The following is a 13723-nucleotide window of genomic DNA, read 5'->3' as shown; positions in this document are numbered from 1 at the left end:
CCAGTGTGGTCTGCGCACTCTTGTCTGAGATGACTTAGTGCTTTAATGGTATCGTTAAACCCTGTGAAAGATTTAGATTTTACTATTTTGGTGTTCATAATAATCTATGTATTTGACATTTAAGGTGCTTTAATAGTTAAGAAAATATAACAAATTAATCTTAAATTTTAGCCTTGATTTTAACTTAAAAGGTATAATTGCATTATTGATTTTAGACATAATTTCTTTTTCAGTGAAAAGGTATAAGAGAGAAATTAATGAAGATTGCAAACATTTCTTCATTTATACAAGTTTATCAACTTCCAGGCACAAATACTGGGTCCTGGGATTACAGCAGTGAACAAAACCAAGTCCCTGACCATGAAGCTCACCCCCTGGTAGACAGGATTGGAAAGCTTGAGAACATGAGATTCACTGTAAATATAACTTTAAATTATTAGACATACCTGAGGTTTTACTTGTTTGGTCAGATATATAAGGTGCTTAAATGAAAATCAAATCCACTAAACTTAAAATTATGATTCCAATTGTGTATGTTATGACGGACTGATCATTAAAAATGGTATATTTAGTCGGATCACCTTGAGTTGATCAAAGGCTGCCTTAAGGGTGAAGTTTGGTTAAAATATACTAAATTCATAAAGAAAACAAAAAACTTGCAAATTCTACATAAAGGTATACAGAATAAGCCTGTAACTTTGTGGCCTTAATAAATGTTGATTTTAAAATAACCTCAAATTATCTTTTCTGTGCTCAAAAGCCTCATTTGAAAGGGCATTAAACATGGCAAGAAAAGCTAGATGCTAATGTTTTTTATCCATATTAATAAAAAGTGGAAACAGAACCTACATGGCATCAGTAGAGGAACAGTGAAATCGATTACAGTCACCCATCATCAATCATCAGCATGGTGGTTAAATCCAGGAGCAGCACAGAAAGTCTCACAGCAGCCTGCCAACTGAAAGGCAGGGCCCACGATTTGTTAGCATTTGTGCCCGTCATTCATCCACAAAGATTTACTGAAGGTCTTCTCCAGTAAAGGGCTGTGTTGTAAGTGCTTGGGATAGAGCAGCAAACAAAACAAGAAACACCTTTATACCAATGCTGAAAAAGTCCTGATAGATTAATCTGGGCAGGAGACACCTCTATGGTGTCAGGTCTCCCTAGTCCAGAGCCTGGGTCCTCTCCTACAGAGGTCTCCTGTGCTCATAGTCCAATTAATTCCTAAACATGTTTAGTTTTTCCTGCTGCTGTCAAAAATATCTCACTGTCATTATACTTTGTGGTAGACTGCTGGATAAAGAAGTGCCCTCTAATCTGTATGGACTAACCTTGTACCCGCCAACTTCACTAGGGCCTTTAGTCCTAACAGTTTATGGAGAGTCTACTGGTTTTTCTTGGTACATGTAGTTATCTATAAATCTTGCAGCTGTAATACCAACAAAAATTCCTGTTGTTTAGAAACTAAAAAAAAAACACCTATCCTAAAATGTATACGGTGGAATCAAGGTCCATGAATAGTTAAATTACCCTTAAAAGATTTAAGAAATAGCAAATTTTAAAGTATCCTACAAGACTACAGAAATAACATAAAAGTGTGTAATAACACAATAGATAAATAGGCCATTGGAACAGAAGAAATAAGACACTAGATTTGCCAGGGCTTGAAGAAAAATTGCCAAAAATGCAGGAAGCTTTAGAATTTGATTCTTTTACAAAAATCTCTCTTAATCAATTCCTGCAAAGTGCTGGTGAAACTGGGGTTTTGGTGCTGTTTTTCAAACACACTGTACCTGTGGTCAATCGTGTGTTCTCTTGTTTAAACATGGGCACACTGACTCTGGGTGGCCCGGGCTGGATAAAGCAGAAGCACTTGCAAGATAAAATCTCTAGAGCTTTGGAAGAACACTGTCTCAAAGCTCCATGTCACAGTTCTAGCTACATATATAGTCCATGTTAATGCAGAAATGTACAGAGAATTTGTTCTACGTTTAATCTTCACTTTGTCCTGTCAGTATCACAACGGGGCTGTGAGAGTAGGAAAGGGAAAATGAGGGAAGAAATATCTTCTCATATTCAAGACCTACATAAGACACTTTTAAGGCTGACCTTAGAGACTCAGTTGGAACCTCGAGAATGCAGTGGAAGTGATGGTGTGTGACTCCTGGGCTGGGTCATAAGTGTGAAGCAGCTTCTACCTTCTTTGGACACTTACTTCTGATGCCCTAAGCCCCCATGCTGTGAGGAAGCCCCCCCCTCCCATGCTGTGAGAAAGCACACTCCCCCATCCTCAACCCCAATACTGTGAAGAAGCCCAGGTCACATGTAGAGTCATCATAGAGGAGTCCTGGTCAACGACCCCAGCTGAAAGCCAGTATCAACTTCCAAATTTGAGAAAATTCCTCTAAAAGACTCCAGCCCTCAGTCATCAAGCCACTCCCAGTCTCTGCGTCTTGCTAGCTGAGGACCCAACCATTGTGGAGCAGGCACAGGCCATTTCCACTGCATCCTTTCCAAATTCTTGGCCTCAAATCCATGAGCATCATAAAATGGTTGTTTTATGCCACTAATGGGTTCCCACTAATAGGAACCAGAACATTCTAGCAGATGCTTTGTAACACTGTCCTCATCTTACAGAACACAAAGAGGTTAAGATACCTTTGTGAGGTCAGACTCTGGCTCTGAAGCCCCATTTCTTCTACACATTATTTCTAAGAACACAATAACTTTATTTCTAAGATAACTGTAGAACTCGTAAGAAAATCAGGACAGTATTTGACAATCCGTTCAATTTTGATGCCTGCAAATGTTAATTTCATCAATTCAAACTATGAATTATGGTGTCCTTCAAAATGGGAAACACCATTTAAGAGAATAGTTGAAAAAGGCAATGCATCAGGTAAACACCACGAATGACTTTCAATCATGGCAAGGATGCCCACGCTGCACACGCATGTAACTCTGCTCTGCAAACACTAACAAGTCCAAAGAAAAAAATGACAGCCTGGTGTTCATGTGAAGAAGTGGCATTCCTGACAAAGTCTGGAAGTAGGCAACTCCAAACACCGTAACACAAGTTACTGAAAAGGAAAGAAGTCTCTCCCTGATGCTATGATGCAGCAAATTAAACAAGCTCCCCATCACCTTTCCATTTTCTGAACTCCCAGCAGTGCCTTCAGAACAGTCTCCCGTGGCCATGCTTTCCCACCCCAAGTCCATTCTCCACACTACAGCCCCAATTATGGGGTTTCTTAAGAGTTGCTTCTTTCCCTCTGCCTATCAATTTTCAGAACAATGTGCTAGTTCCCTATCCTTCTCCAATAGTGACCAGTGAGGCTGTTTCAGTACATTATCATCTCATGGGTTTGAACATTTTAAAAATAAGTATATTAGCCCTAGCTAGTTTGCTCAGTGGACAGAGCGTTGGCCTGTGACTGAAGTGTCCCAGGTTCAATTTCAGTCAAGAGCACGTACCTTGATTGCAGGCTCCTGGCCCTGGTCGGGGCATGCGGGAGGCAACCAATTGATGTGTCTCTCTCACATCGGTGTTTCTCTCTGTCTCTCCCTCTCGCTTCCACTCTCTCTAAAAATCAATGGAAAAATATCCTCGGATGAGGATTAAAATAAAAAATAAAAATAAATTTTAAAAAGTGTGTGTGTGTGTGTATATATATATTTCCCCAAAATTATCCCATCTTTGGCCAATGCAAGCAACTTCAGTTACCTCCTAGAGCCTTTAACACACCCTCGTAATTCTTGATAACTTTCTTGCTTTCAGGTAAAACAAGACACTCCAGGCTCATCTTCATTTTCTGCACTATAATTGTCACTTTCAAAAGAGATATGAAGACAAAGAAAAAGTGGGGGTTGGGGAGAGTGGCTTCTAGAAAGAAGCCCTAATAAGCCAAAGACCAGTGAGGCTGTCTGGCCCAGCCCTACTGCAGCCCTGCCCCTTTCCCTGACTTCTGACCCACAGGGCCCAGTACCTCCCAGCCCAGCTGGAGTCTGCTCTCCAGCAGCCTGTTCACACAGTGCTCCTCAGCCCCAGAACACAGCGAGTGCGGCACACAGAAGCTCTTGAGGAAGAAGCATCCTTGCTTTCCCAGTGGCATTTGGGTTTCAGAACAACTGCTTCTGGACCAGGTGGTACCCATAAGAAAGAATTAAGCTCTATATACTGACTTCAGCAAAGCAGAGTTTCTCAGGGCTCAAATGCCAGCAAAAGGGAAAAACAAAGGAGCAATGAAGCAATAGGAACTGGTCAAAAAGCAAAGATTTCTAGATTTAGCTTTCAATATTTATTCACATGAATTCCTTTATTATTCTAATTATGACTTAAGAGCTATTTACCTAGGCCCTATTTTTACACAGGTGTCATTACATACCAATCACAGCAAGACAGTCTACTGAGGGACAATATCTTATCTTCCCCTTTATTAGTCATACTAGAGGCCCGGTGCATGAAATTCATGCACGGAGGTGTGTGTCCCTCAGCCCAGCCTGCACCCTCTCCAATCTGGGACCCCTCAAGGGATGTCCAACTGCCCGTTTAGGCCCGATCCTACCTGGATGGGCAGTCGGACATCCCTCTGACAATCCAGGACTGCTGGCTCCCAACTGCTTGCCTTCCTGATTGCCCCTAACCGCTTCTGCCTGCCAGCCTGATCACTCCCTAACCACTCCCCTTCCAGCCTGATTGATGCCTAACTGCTCCCCTGCCAGCCTTACTGCCCCTAACTGTCCTCCCCTGCAGGCCTGGTCACCCCTAATTGCCCTCCCCTGCAGGTCTGGTCACCCCTAACTATCCTCCCCTGCAGGCTTGATCGCCCCCAAATGCCCACCCTTCCAGGCCTGGTCCCTCCCAACTGCCATTCCCTGCTGGCCTGATTGCCCACAACTGCCCTCCCTTGCAGACCTGGTCCCTCCCAACTTCCCTCCCCTGCTGGCCATCTTGTGTCCACATGGGGGCAGCCATCTTGTGTGTTGGAGTGATGGTCAATTTGCATATTACTCCTTTATTAGATAGGATTTCCCCAACAGACTTAGGCTGTTTGATTCCATTTATCCAGACTGACACAAATTTGTTTCAGCTGAAATGACTGAGGGGTCAGCACACTTTTCTGTAAAGAGCCAGCTAATTAGTATTTTAGGCTTTGCAGGCCACATACTGTTTCTATTGTAAAATCTTTTTCCTTTATAATGGCTCTAGTGGCACTTGGCCCAGAGGCCTACAATTTGCCAACTCATGGCCTAAAATATATCTGTTTTCTGTGTTTTGCCATAGAGACATGTTCATAACTTCTTTTATCCATCAAAAATTTATTCTCTAACCTGGCCAGTGTGGCTCAGTTGGTTGAGCATCATCCCATGCACCAGGAAGTCACCCGTTTGATTCCAGGCCAGGGCACATGTCTGGGTTGCAGGCTCGATCCCCACTGGGGATGTGTAGGAGGCAGTTGATCAATGTTTCCCTTTTTCTAAAATCAACACATATATATTTTTTTAATTTGCTCTCTAACTCAGTTTTGGGACATCAAGTCTTTTGCAATTGGCATTTAATCTACAGACAGGCCCAATGCAGTAAAGCTCGGAGCTGCCACACCTAGCCACTTTCCTTCTCAGCAGGGTAACTCCCCGGCTGCTCTCCAAAGCTGTTAAACTGACGAGCACAATCAATTCCACTAACAGTAATGCAAGAAAGTCTATGGTAACTATAGACTGGAAGAGAGATGGTTAAGGAGCCAGGAAAGAACTGGGGACACAGCAAGAGTCAAGAGACATTTGCAACCGACATCTTGACATCTTCTTTGTGGCTGCTAATATTTTCTCAGAATATTTAATTGATGATACTTTTCCAAACTAAACCTGCTAATATTATTAATAAAGAAAGCTGTCAAGGAATCCAAGAAAATTGTCAAAATTCTATACAAAAAATATATATATATTTTTCCAAGATACCTTTTAGGACAATCAAATGTCCATCACTATAGTTCAGTGAGTTGTCATCCACCTGTCCCCTCTCTTCTATCCTGGCTTCATTCACATCCCCCATCCCAGTGAGGGTTCAGCCAATAACACATTCTGAGGAAAACATTTGCCAAGCAATCACTTTATTGTTCAAACAAGGCTTGGGGAAGTACCACTTGAAGTTTAATATTCAAATGAAATCATAGCCCCAGCCGGTTTGGCTCAGTAGATAGAGTGTCGGCCTGCAGACCAAAGAGACCCAGGTTCGATTCTGGTCAAGGGCAAGTACCTTGGTTGCAGGCTCCTCCCCGGCCCAGGCCCTGGTCAGGGCCTGTACAGGAGGCAACCAATTTATGTGTTTCTCTCACATTGATGTTTCTCTCTGTCTTTCCCTCTGTCTTCCACTCTCCCTAAAAATCAATGGGAAAATATGCTCAAGTGAGGATTAACAAAAAAAATAAAATAAAATCATAAATATAACATTCTGTTAAAATAAATCTGTCCAAAAAACATATTTCCAAGTCAAAAGTCTACAAATGTTCACTAAAGACATAGTAAAACTCTAACCACAAAGGTGTTTTAGTGGTTTAGGACCTGTTTTAGTAAATTCTGAGCTGGTTGGTCTAGTATAGCTGGATAGAATTTCAATTCACATCACAGTTTTTAAGACCTTGACTATCATTGGCATCATTAAAAACTGATACTCAAACCTTTCATGTAGTATTTATTGTTAAGGGTCAATGAATATGTTTTATGAAAAACAGAAACCCCACTCCTTCAAGGCAAGGGCCCCCTCACACATACAATCTTTCTTCCTAGGGCACTGTCTGCGCTGGGAGACAGCACCATAGAAATAGGCCCAGCAGTGATACCATCCTACTTAGGTCCCCTGGGATCTGACTAAGCTTGTTAGGCCAGAGGAGGCTAAAATAAACACAGAAAATATAAAAAATGAGATGCTCAAAAGGCTCTGCCACATTAGTCATGGACATAATCAGAAAAAAATAGAACCATTAAATTATGAAGAGATCTTAAATTTTTAAAATAAAAAAACATATTTACCTGGATTATGTAAATATATAAAAACATCTATATCTATATCTATATCTATATATCTATATCTATATCTATATCTATATCTATATCTATATATGTGTGTGTGTGTGTGTGTGTGTATGCCTAAGTGACCTTTCGACTGTTCGACCAGTAGCTATGACGTGCTCTGACCACCAGGGGGCAGATGCTCAATGCATAGGCATGGAAACAGGGAACAGACTCAAGAATCTGAGGAAAGGGGGGAGGTGGGAGGGTGGGAAGAGATTAACCAAAGATCTTACATGCATACTAAAGGCCCAGCGCATGTAGGGTCCCTTGGCCTGGCCTGCAGGGATTGGGCAGAAACTGGCAGTCTGGCCCTAACTGGTTTGGCTCAGTGGATAGAGCGTCGGCCTGTGGACTCAAGGGTCCCAGGTTCGATTCCTGTCAAGGGCATGTATCTTGGTTTCGGGCACATCCCCAATGGGGGGTGTGCAGGAGGCAACTGATCAATGTTTCTCTCTCATCAATGTTTCTCTCTCATCAATGTTTCTGACTCTCTCTCCCTCTCCCTTCTTCTCTGTAAAAAAGTAATAAAATATATTTACCCTTTGCACTCGCTTGCTTTTTTCTCGATTCCTGCTACCGATGCTAACCGTGTGGAGTCACACTCGACATCCGAGTGCAAAAGGTTAAAAAAAAGAAAAAAAAGAAACTGGCAGTCCGACATCCCCCGAGGGGTCCCAGATTGTGAGAGGGCACAGACCAGGCTGAGGGACCCCATCAGTGCACAAATACATGCACCAGGCCTCTAGTATATAATAATGATGGCTAAAAACACAACCCAAAATAGATTAACTGATTAATACATAAAAATGTATGCATATCCAACTAAACTTGGGTTCTACACAATACATTTTGGGAAATGCTGTTCTAGATCAGTAGTTCTCAACCAGGTGAGACTTTTCTTCCCCAGAGGACATTGGGCAATATCAGAAGACATTTTTTATTGTTACAACTGGGGCTAGGGTCCCACTAGCCTCTAGTATGTAGGGACCAAGAATGCTGCTAAAATCTTACAATGCATGGACCAACCTCCTCCACACAGACATTTCTAGTCCCAAATGTTAACAGTGCCATGGTTTACTGCTGCTCTAGAGGATTGCAGAGGTATTCCTACTTATGCTGCAGAAAATTCTGCTGAAATAAAACTTTAAAAAATATACATAAACACATAACTGAATTTAGACAAGTACAAAATTAAATTCCTAATTTTTTAATGCAAAAAGTACAAATCTTGATAAAATGTCTTAGACAAAATATAACATATATTGAAAGATTAGCAAGGTCCCATTGATGCATTATTTTTGCAAAAAATAATGAACTGTTTTGGAAACTGCAATCACAGTACCTATCAATCCACAGTCCCTTCTGAGTGACCCAACCCCACTACAGACCCTGCTGAAAGGGGGCAGCTGTGTAGATGGCAGGAGTCCATCCGTTCCTGGGGACAGGACCAGGCAGCTCCTAGGTGGGGTGGAGGGAAAGAGGAAGAGGATGAGGCGGCAGAGTTGGGCCCAAGCTAAAAGGGGGGTGGAGAACATGCAATTGACAGTGTGCAGGAACAGACAGTGGAGAGTTAGAGTCCAACAGAGAGGGATGGCCAAGACCCCATGTGGGCAGCCAGACTCTGCCAGGACCCAAAACTGGCCCCAAGGCCCAGCACTATGGTGATCCCTGCAATCCCGCTAGATTCCAATTTTCCTTATCCTTGATGGACCACAGACTCCTGGACTTAAGTTAGCCTGCTCCCTGCCATCCTGAGACCTGACTAAATAGCCAGTCATTCTGTGTCAGCCACGGGTGGCGAACAAGAAAAGCAGCATTTCCAGTAAACATGCCCATAGCCTCACCTCACATGGCTTTACTGGGCTAGAGGCGTGCCAAAGATGCCTGCCTTATGGCACCTGGTGGCAGGCAGTACTCTGCACACACTCTGGTTGGCAGGACAACATGGCAGATGCAGTAACCTCATTTGACAACCTTTGCAACCAGGCCTTTCCACCAAATGATCATGTCAATCATCGCTTGAATGTTTATTCTAAAGATTTCCAGTTCAAATTTTTTCTACACTGTATTTCCATGTCCTATATTGAAGGAGAACAGAGTTTGCGATGCCAAATATGCCACTTTGGCATATTGATTATTTTAGGCTGGTTAATTTTAAGAAACAGCAGACCTAGAAGCTCTGCAAACCTAGAAGTTAACCTTTGTAAAACTCAATTAGATTTGTAAGGGCAATCTCCATCTGTAAGGGGGTTTCCCTCACTGCACCAGTCCTGCTTTCACTGTCAGAAAAGGCAGGGAGTTAAATCTGCAGAAAAACCTCAGGCTGGTTTTCTGTGTTTTGCCTAGTAACCTCCCATAAAAGACTCTCCACCCCCAATGTCATCTTCTGTCACTAGCTGAGGTGGTATTTAAGATGATGGCTTCCACAATTTGGCAAGTTACTCAGTGTTCCTGGGTCTCTCCAAAGTATACATGTAACTAAACTTTAATTTTTCTCCTACTAATCTGTCTTAATTTGATTATTAGTCCAGCCAGAACGTGAAGGGTAGAGGATGATTTTCCTTCCCATCAGTGTCTTCTTAAACAGCTTGTACAAAACAGAAGGCTAACTTATCACAGCCGTGTGTGGTCTGTCGCAATGGTCTACGACAGCGCCCCCATGTGGCTCCTGCAGCTTCTCTTCACCCTCACCCTCCATGACCCCAACCTGCTAAGTTCTAAGTTCCCTTATTTGAACTGTTTTTATTTCCTCGTCCCCATTGCCATCAGTACAATCATTTTAGGAAGGAAAACAGGGCACACACATATTCCTACTAATGGATGGGCTGAGGGCAAGGTGAGTTCTGGTGCAGAAGTTCTGAACTTGGTGTCTGTGAACTTGATTGAGAAAAAATACCTTTATTTGCAATAATCTCTGGCTGAAATCTAGTACTCACTCAATTATGAGGGTAAACATTAAATCCTGGAGTTCCAGCCCAGGCGGTGTGGCTCAGTGGTTGAGTGTCAACTCATGAACCAGGAGGTCATGGTTTGATTCCCGGTCAGGGCACAGGCCCGGGTTGCTGGCTCAATGCCCAGTGTGGGGTGTGCAGGAGGCAGCTGATCAATGCTTCTCTCATCATTGATGTTTCTCTCTCCCTCCCTCTCCTTTTCCCTCTGAAATCATTAAAAAAATTTTTTTAAATCTTGGCTTTCCAGCAGTACCTGTAGCTTTTTCACCAAAAGAAACCACAAATATCTTCACAAAGCATTAGAGTTGCTTCAGAAATCCCAAATTGTCAGTTACTTCTCACCACTGCAAAGGAATTACTACAGCCAATGCCCAGTCTGTTACTAATTCAGCTAATGAAGGGCAATGAGGACCTTCATCACCAGTTTGGTTCGATATTTTGATAACTGTATTTCAGTAATAATGGGTTCTCTTCTTGATCCTATTTTATCTAAAACAGTGATTTTTTTCAACAGTGCGCCACAAGAATTTTTAAAACATGCAATCCCTGACTAGTCAGGGGCACTGACCCCTTTCCCCTTAGATTGTCAAATAAAAAATGACAACAGCCAACACAATAGCTGTCTGGTGTGAATGAATCCAAGTTAAACCAATTATTTTTTGTCAGATTGGCAAAAAAATATACTTTTGGTGTGCCACAGAATTTTAGTAATTAGTGTGCCATGAGAAGAGAAAGGCTGAAAATCGATGATCTACAACATCTTTACAGAGAGCCCAGAGGCCAGGTGAACACAGGACAGGCTCCCAAGGGCAGATGCTTTGCATCAGTAGCAGTTTCAGGGTTTTCTTTTAAACCGTTTCAAAATGCTTAATAATTTGCAACAAAAATGAAAGTTATAACTAGAATGTTACTGCTCGTGAAGTACTTTCCTAAAGTTACAACACACTGACACAGATGTAAAGAGATGTAAACTAGAGGACAGGACCCAACAAGACGTTTGCACCCAGCATCATTAACATGCCGCCTGCTGACACTGAAATCACAAGCACAGAACCTCATCTGTCCAGTCCTGTTTCAGACCAGTTGCACCAACCCCAACGCCCTTTCAAGTCTCTAAAGTAGGAAGCGCATTTTATTGCTGGGCAAGAAAGCCCCGACAGTCAGCACCGCTCCATGGTGCACCGGACAGTCAATCAAATACTGAAAGGGGATGATGCACACGCCACTGTCCACTCAGTAGACGAGGGGGAAGGTGATGAAAGGCAGGTAGATGTGCAGTCTGCCATCTTCCAAACCCATGTACCAGATTCGAGTGCATCACCTACAACTACCTGCAAACTTCAGTCCTTCCTTTGTAACATCTAGCATGTACTGTATAACGTATTATGTAATTTATTTCAACATGATGCATTGTGTCAACATAATTCCTTTTTCGATGTCCGAAAAATCATAGTTATACCCAATTAAAGCCGAAGGTTTCCTTTACCCTAAAGTGGAAGGTGCTCACTTACTAAGGAAAAAAAAAAAAAAAAGAACAACAGTAGCTTTTATAGAAAGCGAACTCTTACCATCTAAATTATTAAATTAAATTATACCTGACACGTCAGATACATCCTGGATGGTTGCAAGGCTGCGATCAAACTCACCAAACGCACATCTGCTTAGGGACATCCCCCCCCACCCACTCCCCTCTCCCGCCAGCCTTCGGTCCTCGGCCACGACCCCCACGCCGGCAGCACCTCCGGGCACCGAGGGGTCACACCTCGGGAGGGGACCCTGACGGGTGTCGCAGGGCGGCTCGGGGCATTTCCAGGGCCCCGGGGTGAAATAAAGCAGGCTCCACTTTTCTGATGTGTCTGAAGTGACTCACGGCTTCTAAAGGAACGTGCCATTCCGGCGAGCGCCTGACCAAGTTGGACACGTCCACTCGCTATTTCAAGTCGGCCGTTTATCATAAGCGATGCCTTCCTCACTAATTCCAGAACCGGGAACCCCGGCCCGAGGCGCACAGCCCAGCACCCCGTCCGGCTGCAGCCGGCTCCCGCTCAGGTCCGCACCCCAGGATCCGGCCCCCCCCCCCCCCTAGAGCCCCCCGTCGACCCCGGCAGGGCCGGCGGGACGCGCACCGCCTGAGGCGCACGGGGTCGGACGGGGTGCGCCCCTCCGGCAGCCGCCCCCGCCATCTTCCCGCCTCCCGCCCCGCGGAGCACCCCCCGCGGCCGCCTCGCCAACCGCGGGGCCGCGCGGCCCTCACGCCGGGCCCCGCCCCCGCGCGCCCCCGCGCCCCTCACGCCGGCCCCGCCCCGCCTGCGCCCGCGCGCCCCCCACCCCTGCCCCGCCCCCGCCTGCGCCCGGGCGCGCGCCGCGCTCCGTGAGGAACGGTTAAGAGCGCGCGCCTCACAACGGGCCCCGAGCGGCAGCGGCGGCGGCTTCCAGAAATTTCCGCGTCCGTAAACCCACACTGAGAAACAGGGTGGGCGCGCCCCCGCGGCTGCCCAGCAGATAACGCCCCTCCCCGAGTCCTTGGCTCCCCTCCCCCCACAAGCACCCCCTCCCGCCCCCTGCCCCGGGCGGCGGGTCCGGCGCGGCCCTCCCGGGCGACTGCGGCCCAGGGAGACCCAGGCGGTGGCGATGGGGTGGCGGCTGCGGCGCCGGCGGGCCAGCGTGATTGATAGGGACGGGGCGGCGGAGCGGCGGCGGTGGCGGAGCGGTTGAGTGACAGCTTACCTGGGTGCCAATCTTCATCACACTGACAAGCGGCTGCAGCAATCGGGACCCGCAGTGCCGCGCCCGCGTCCAACCGTCACGCCGACGCTAGGCCACGCGACACAGCCTCGCTCAATGGGAGGAGGGCGACGCCGACGCGCGCCGCATCAATATTCAGATAGGGGGCGGGGCCACCCCGACTCGGGCCCCGCCCCTTCCCTGCGCCGCAGCGGCGCGGGGCGGGGCCTGCCTTCCGGGGGTGGAGAGTGAGGCGGGGGCGGGCTGCGGCCGGCCCCGCCCCCGCCTGGCGCCCGAGCCAGGCCCCGCCCCCAGCCAGCCGAGCTTCCCGCCTCATGACTATGCAGCGAAGGCGTGACCTGGGCGCGCGCCACGCCCCCTCCGCGCTCTCTCCAGCGGCCCGGACAGTTCGGAGGAGCGGGCTGGGGTGGGCGGGACCGTGGGGAAAAGAGGTGCCAGCCCCACTTCGCGCTCCCGTCACAGGTGGGTCCGGGCCGACACGCGCTGCCCTCAGAGGCCATTGCAGATTGGCTTCACGGGCGCCCGGCACCGAGCCCGCTCGGCCTGCGCGCGCCCCTTTTGTGTGCAGCCCCCGCCGCCTCCGGGTGGGCGCGAGCCCGGACCGCACGGCGGGTGCGTACGTGTGCTCTCTGCCGCGGCGGCTGGTGTAGTTGTCGCCGGCTGTCTCTGCCCAACAACTGGCCTGGCCCTGGGCTCCGTCTGTCCCGGCGTGCGGGTTCCAGCCACAGATGCTGGCACGCCTCAGGTCCGTGGGCGCTTTGCCTTCAGTACACCTGTCCCCCAGGCGACCCTTGCAGGCCCTATCAGCAGGTGAAGTGACTTCCCTGGGGGGACATGGAAAGTGTAGCCTTTCCCAAGGTGGACTTTCAAAGGCTGTCTCAGTGCACCCATGGGTCCCAGCCGTGGCCTTGCTCTCCAAGACTCGAAGGGAAGTCCTCACCTGCCCTAGTACAGAG

At 46.9% G+C, this 13723-nt stretch overlaps 1 protein-coding gene across 1 annotated transcript in view; it reads right to left on the bottom strand.

The window, feature by feature from the left end:
• The window catches only part of PKNOX1 (PBX/knotted 1 homeobox 1), a 59363-nt gene extending 46513 nt beyond the window's left edge, over positions 1 to 12850 (bottom strand). The window contains exon 1 of the mRNA XM_028151847.2: positions 12750 to 12850. The gene's annotated coding sequence lies outside the window, so the exon portion shown is untranslated. The remainder of the gene's footprint in view (positions 1 to 12749) is intronic.
• Positions 12851 to 13723: the final 873 nt, after the last annotated feature.

This window comes from Eptesicus fuscus, chromosome 3, assembly GCF_027574615.1.
Source record: "Eptesicus fuscus isolate TK198812 chromosome 3, DD_ASM_mEF_20220401, whole genome shotgun sequence".
Taxonomy (NCBI): Eukaryota; Metazoa; Chordata; class Mammalia; order Chiroptera; family Vespertilionidae; genus Eptesicus; species Eptesicus fuscus.
The sequence above is the reverse complement of the archived record's forward strand: the minus strand, read 5'-3'. Positions and strand labels throughout refer to the sequence as shown.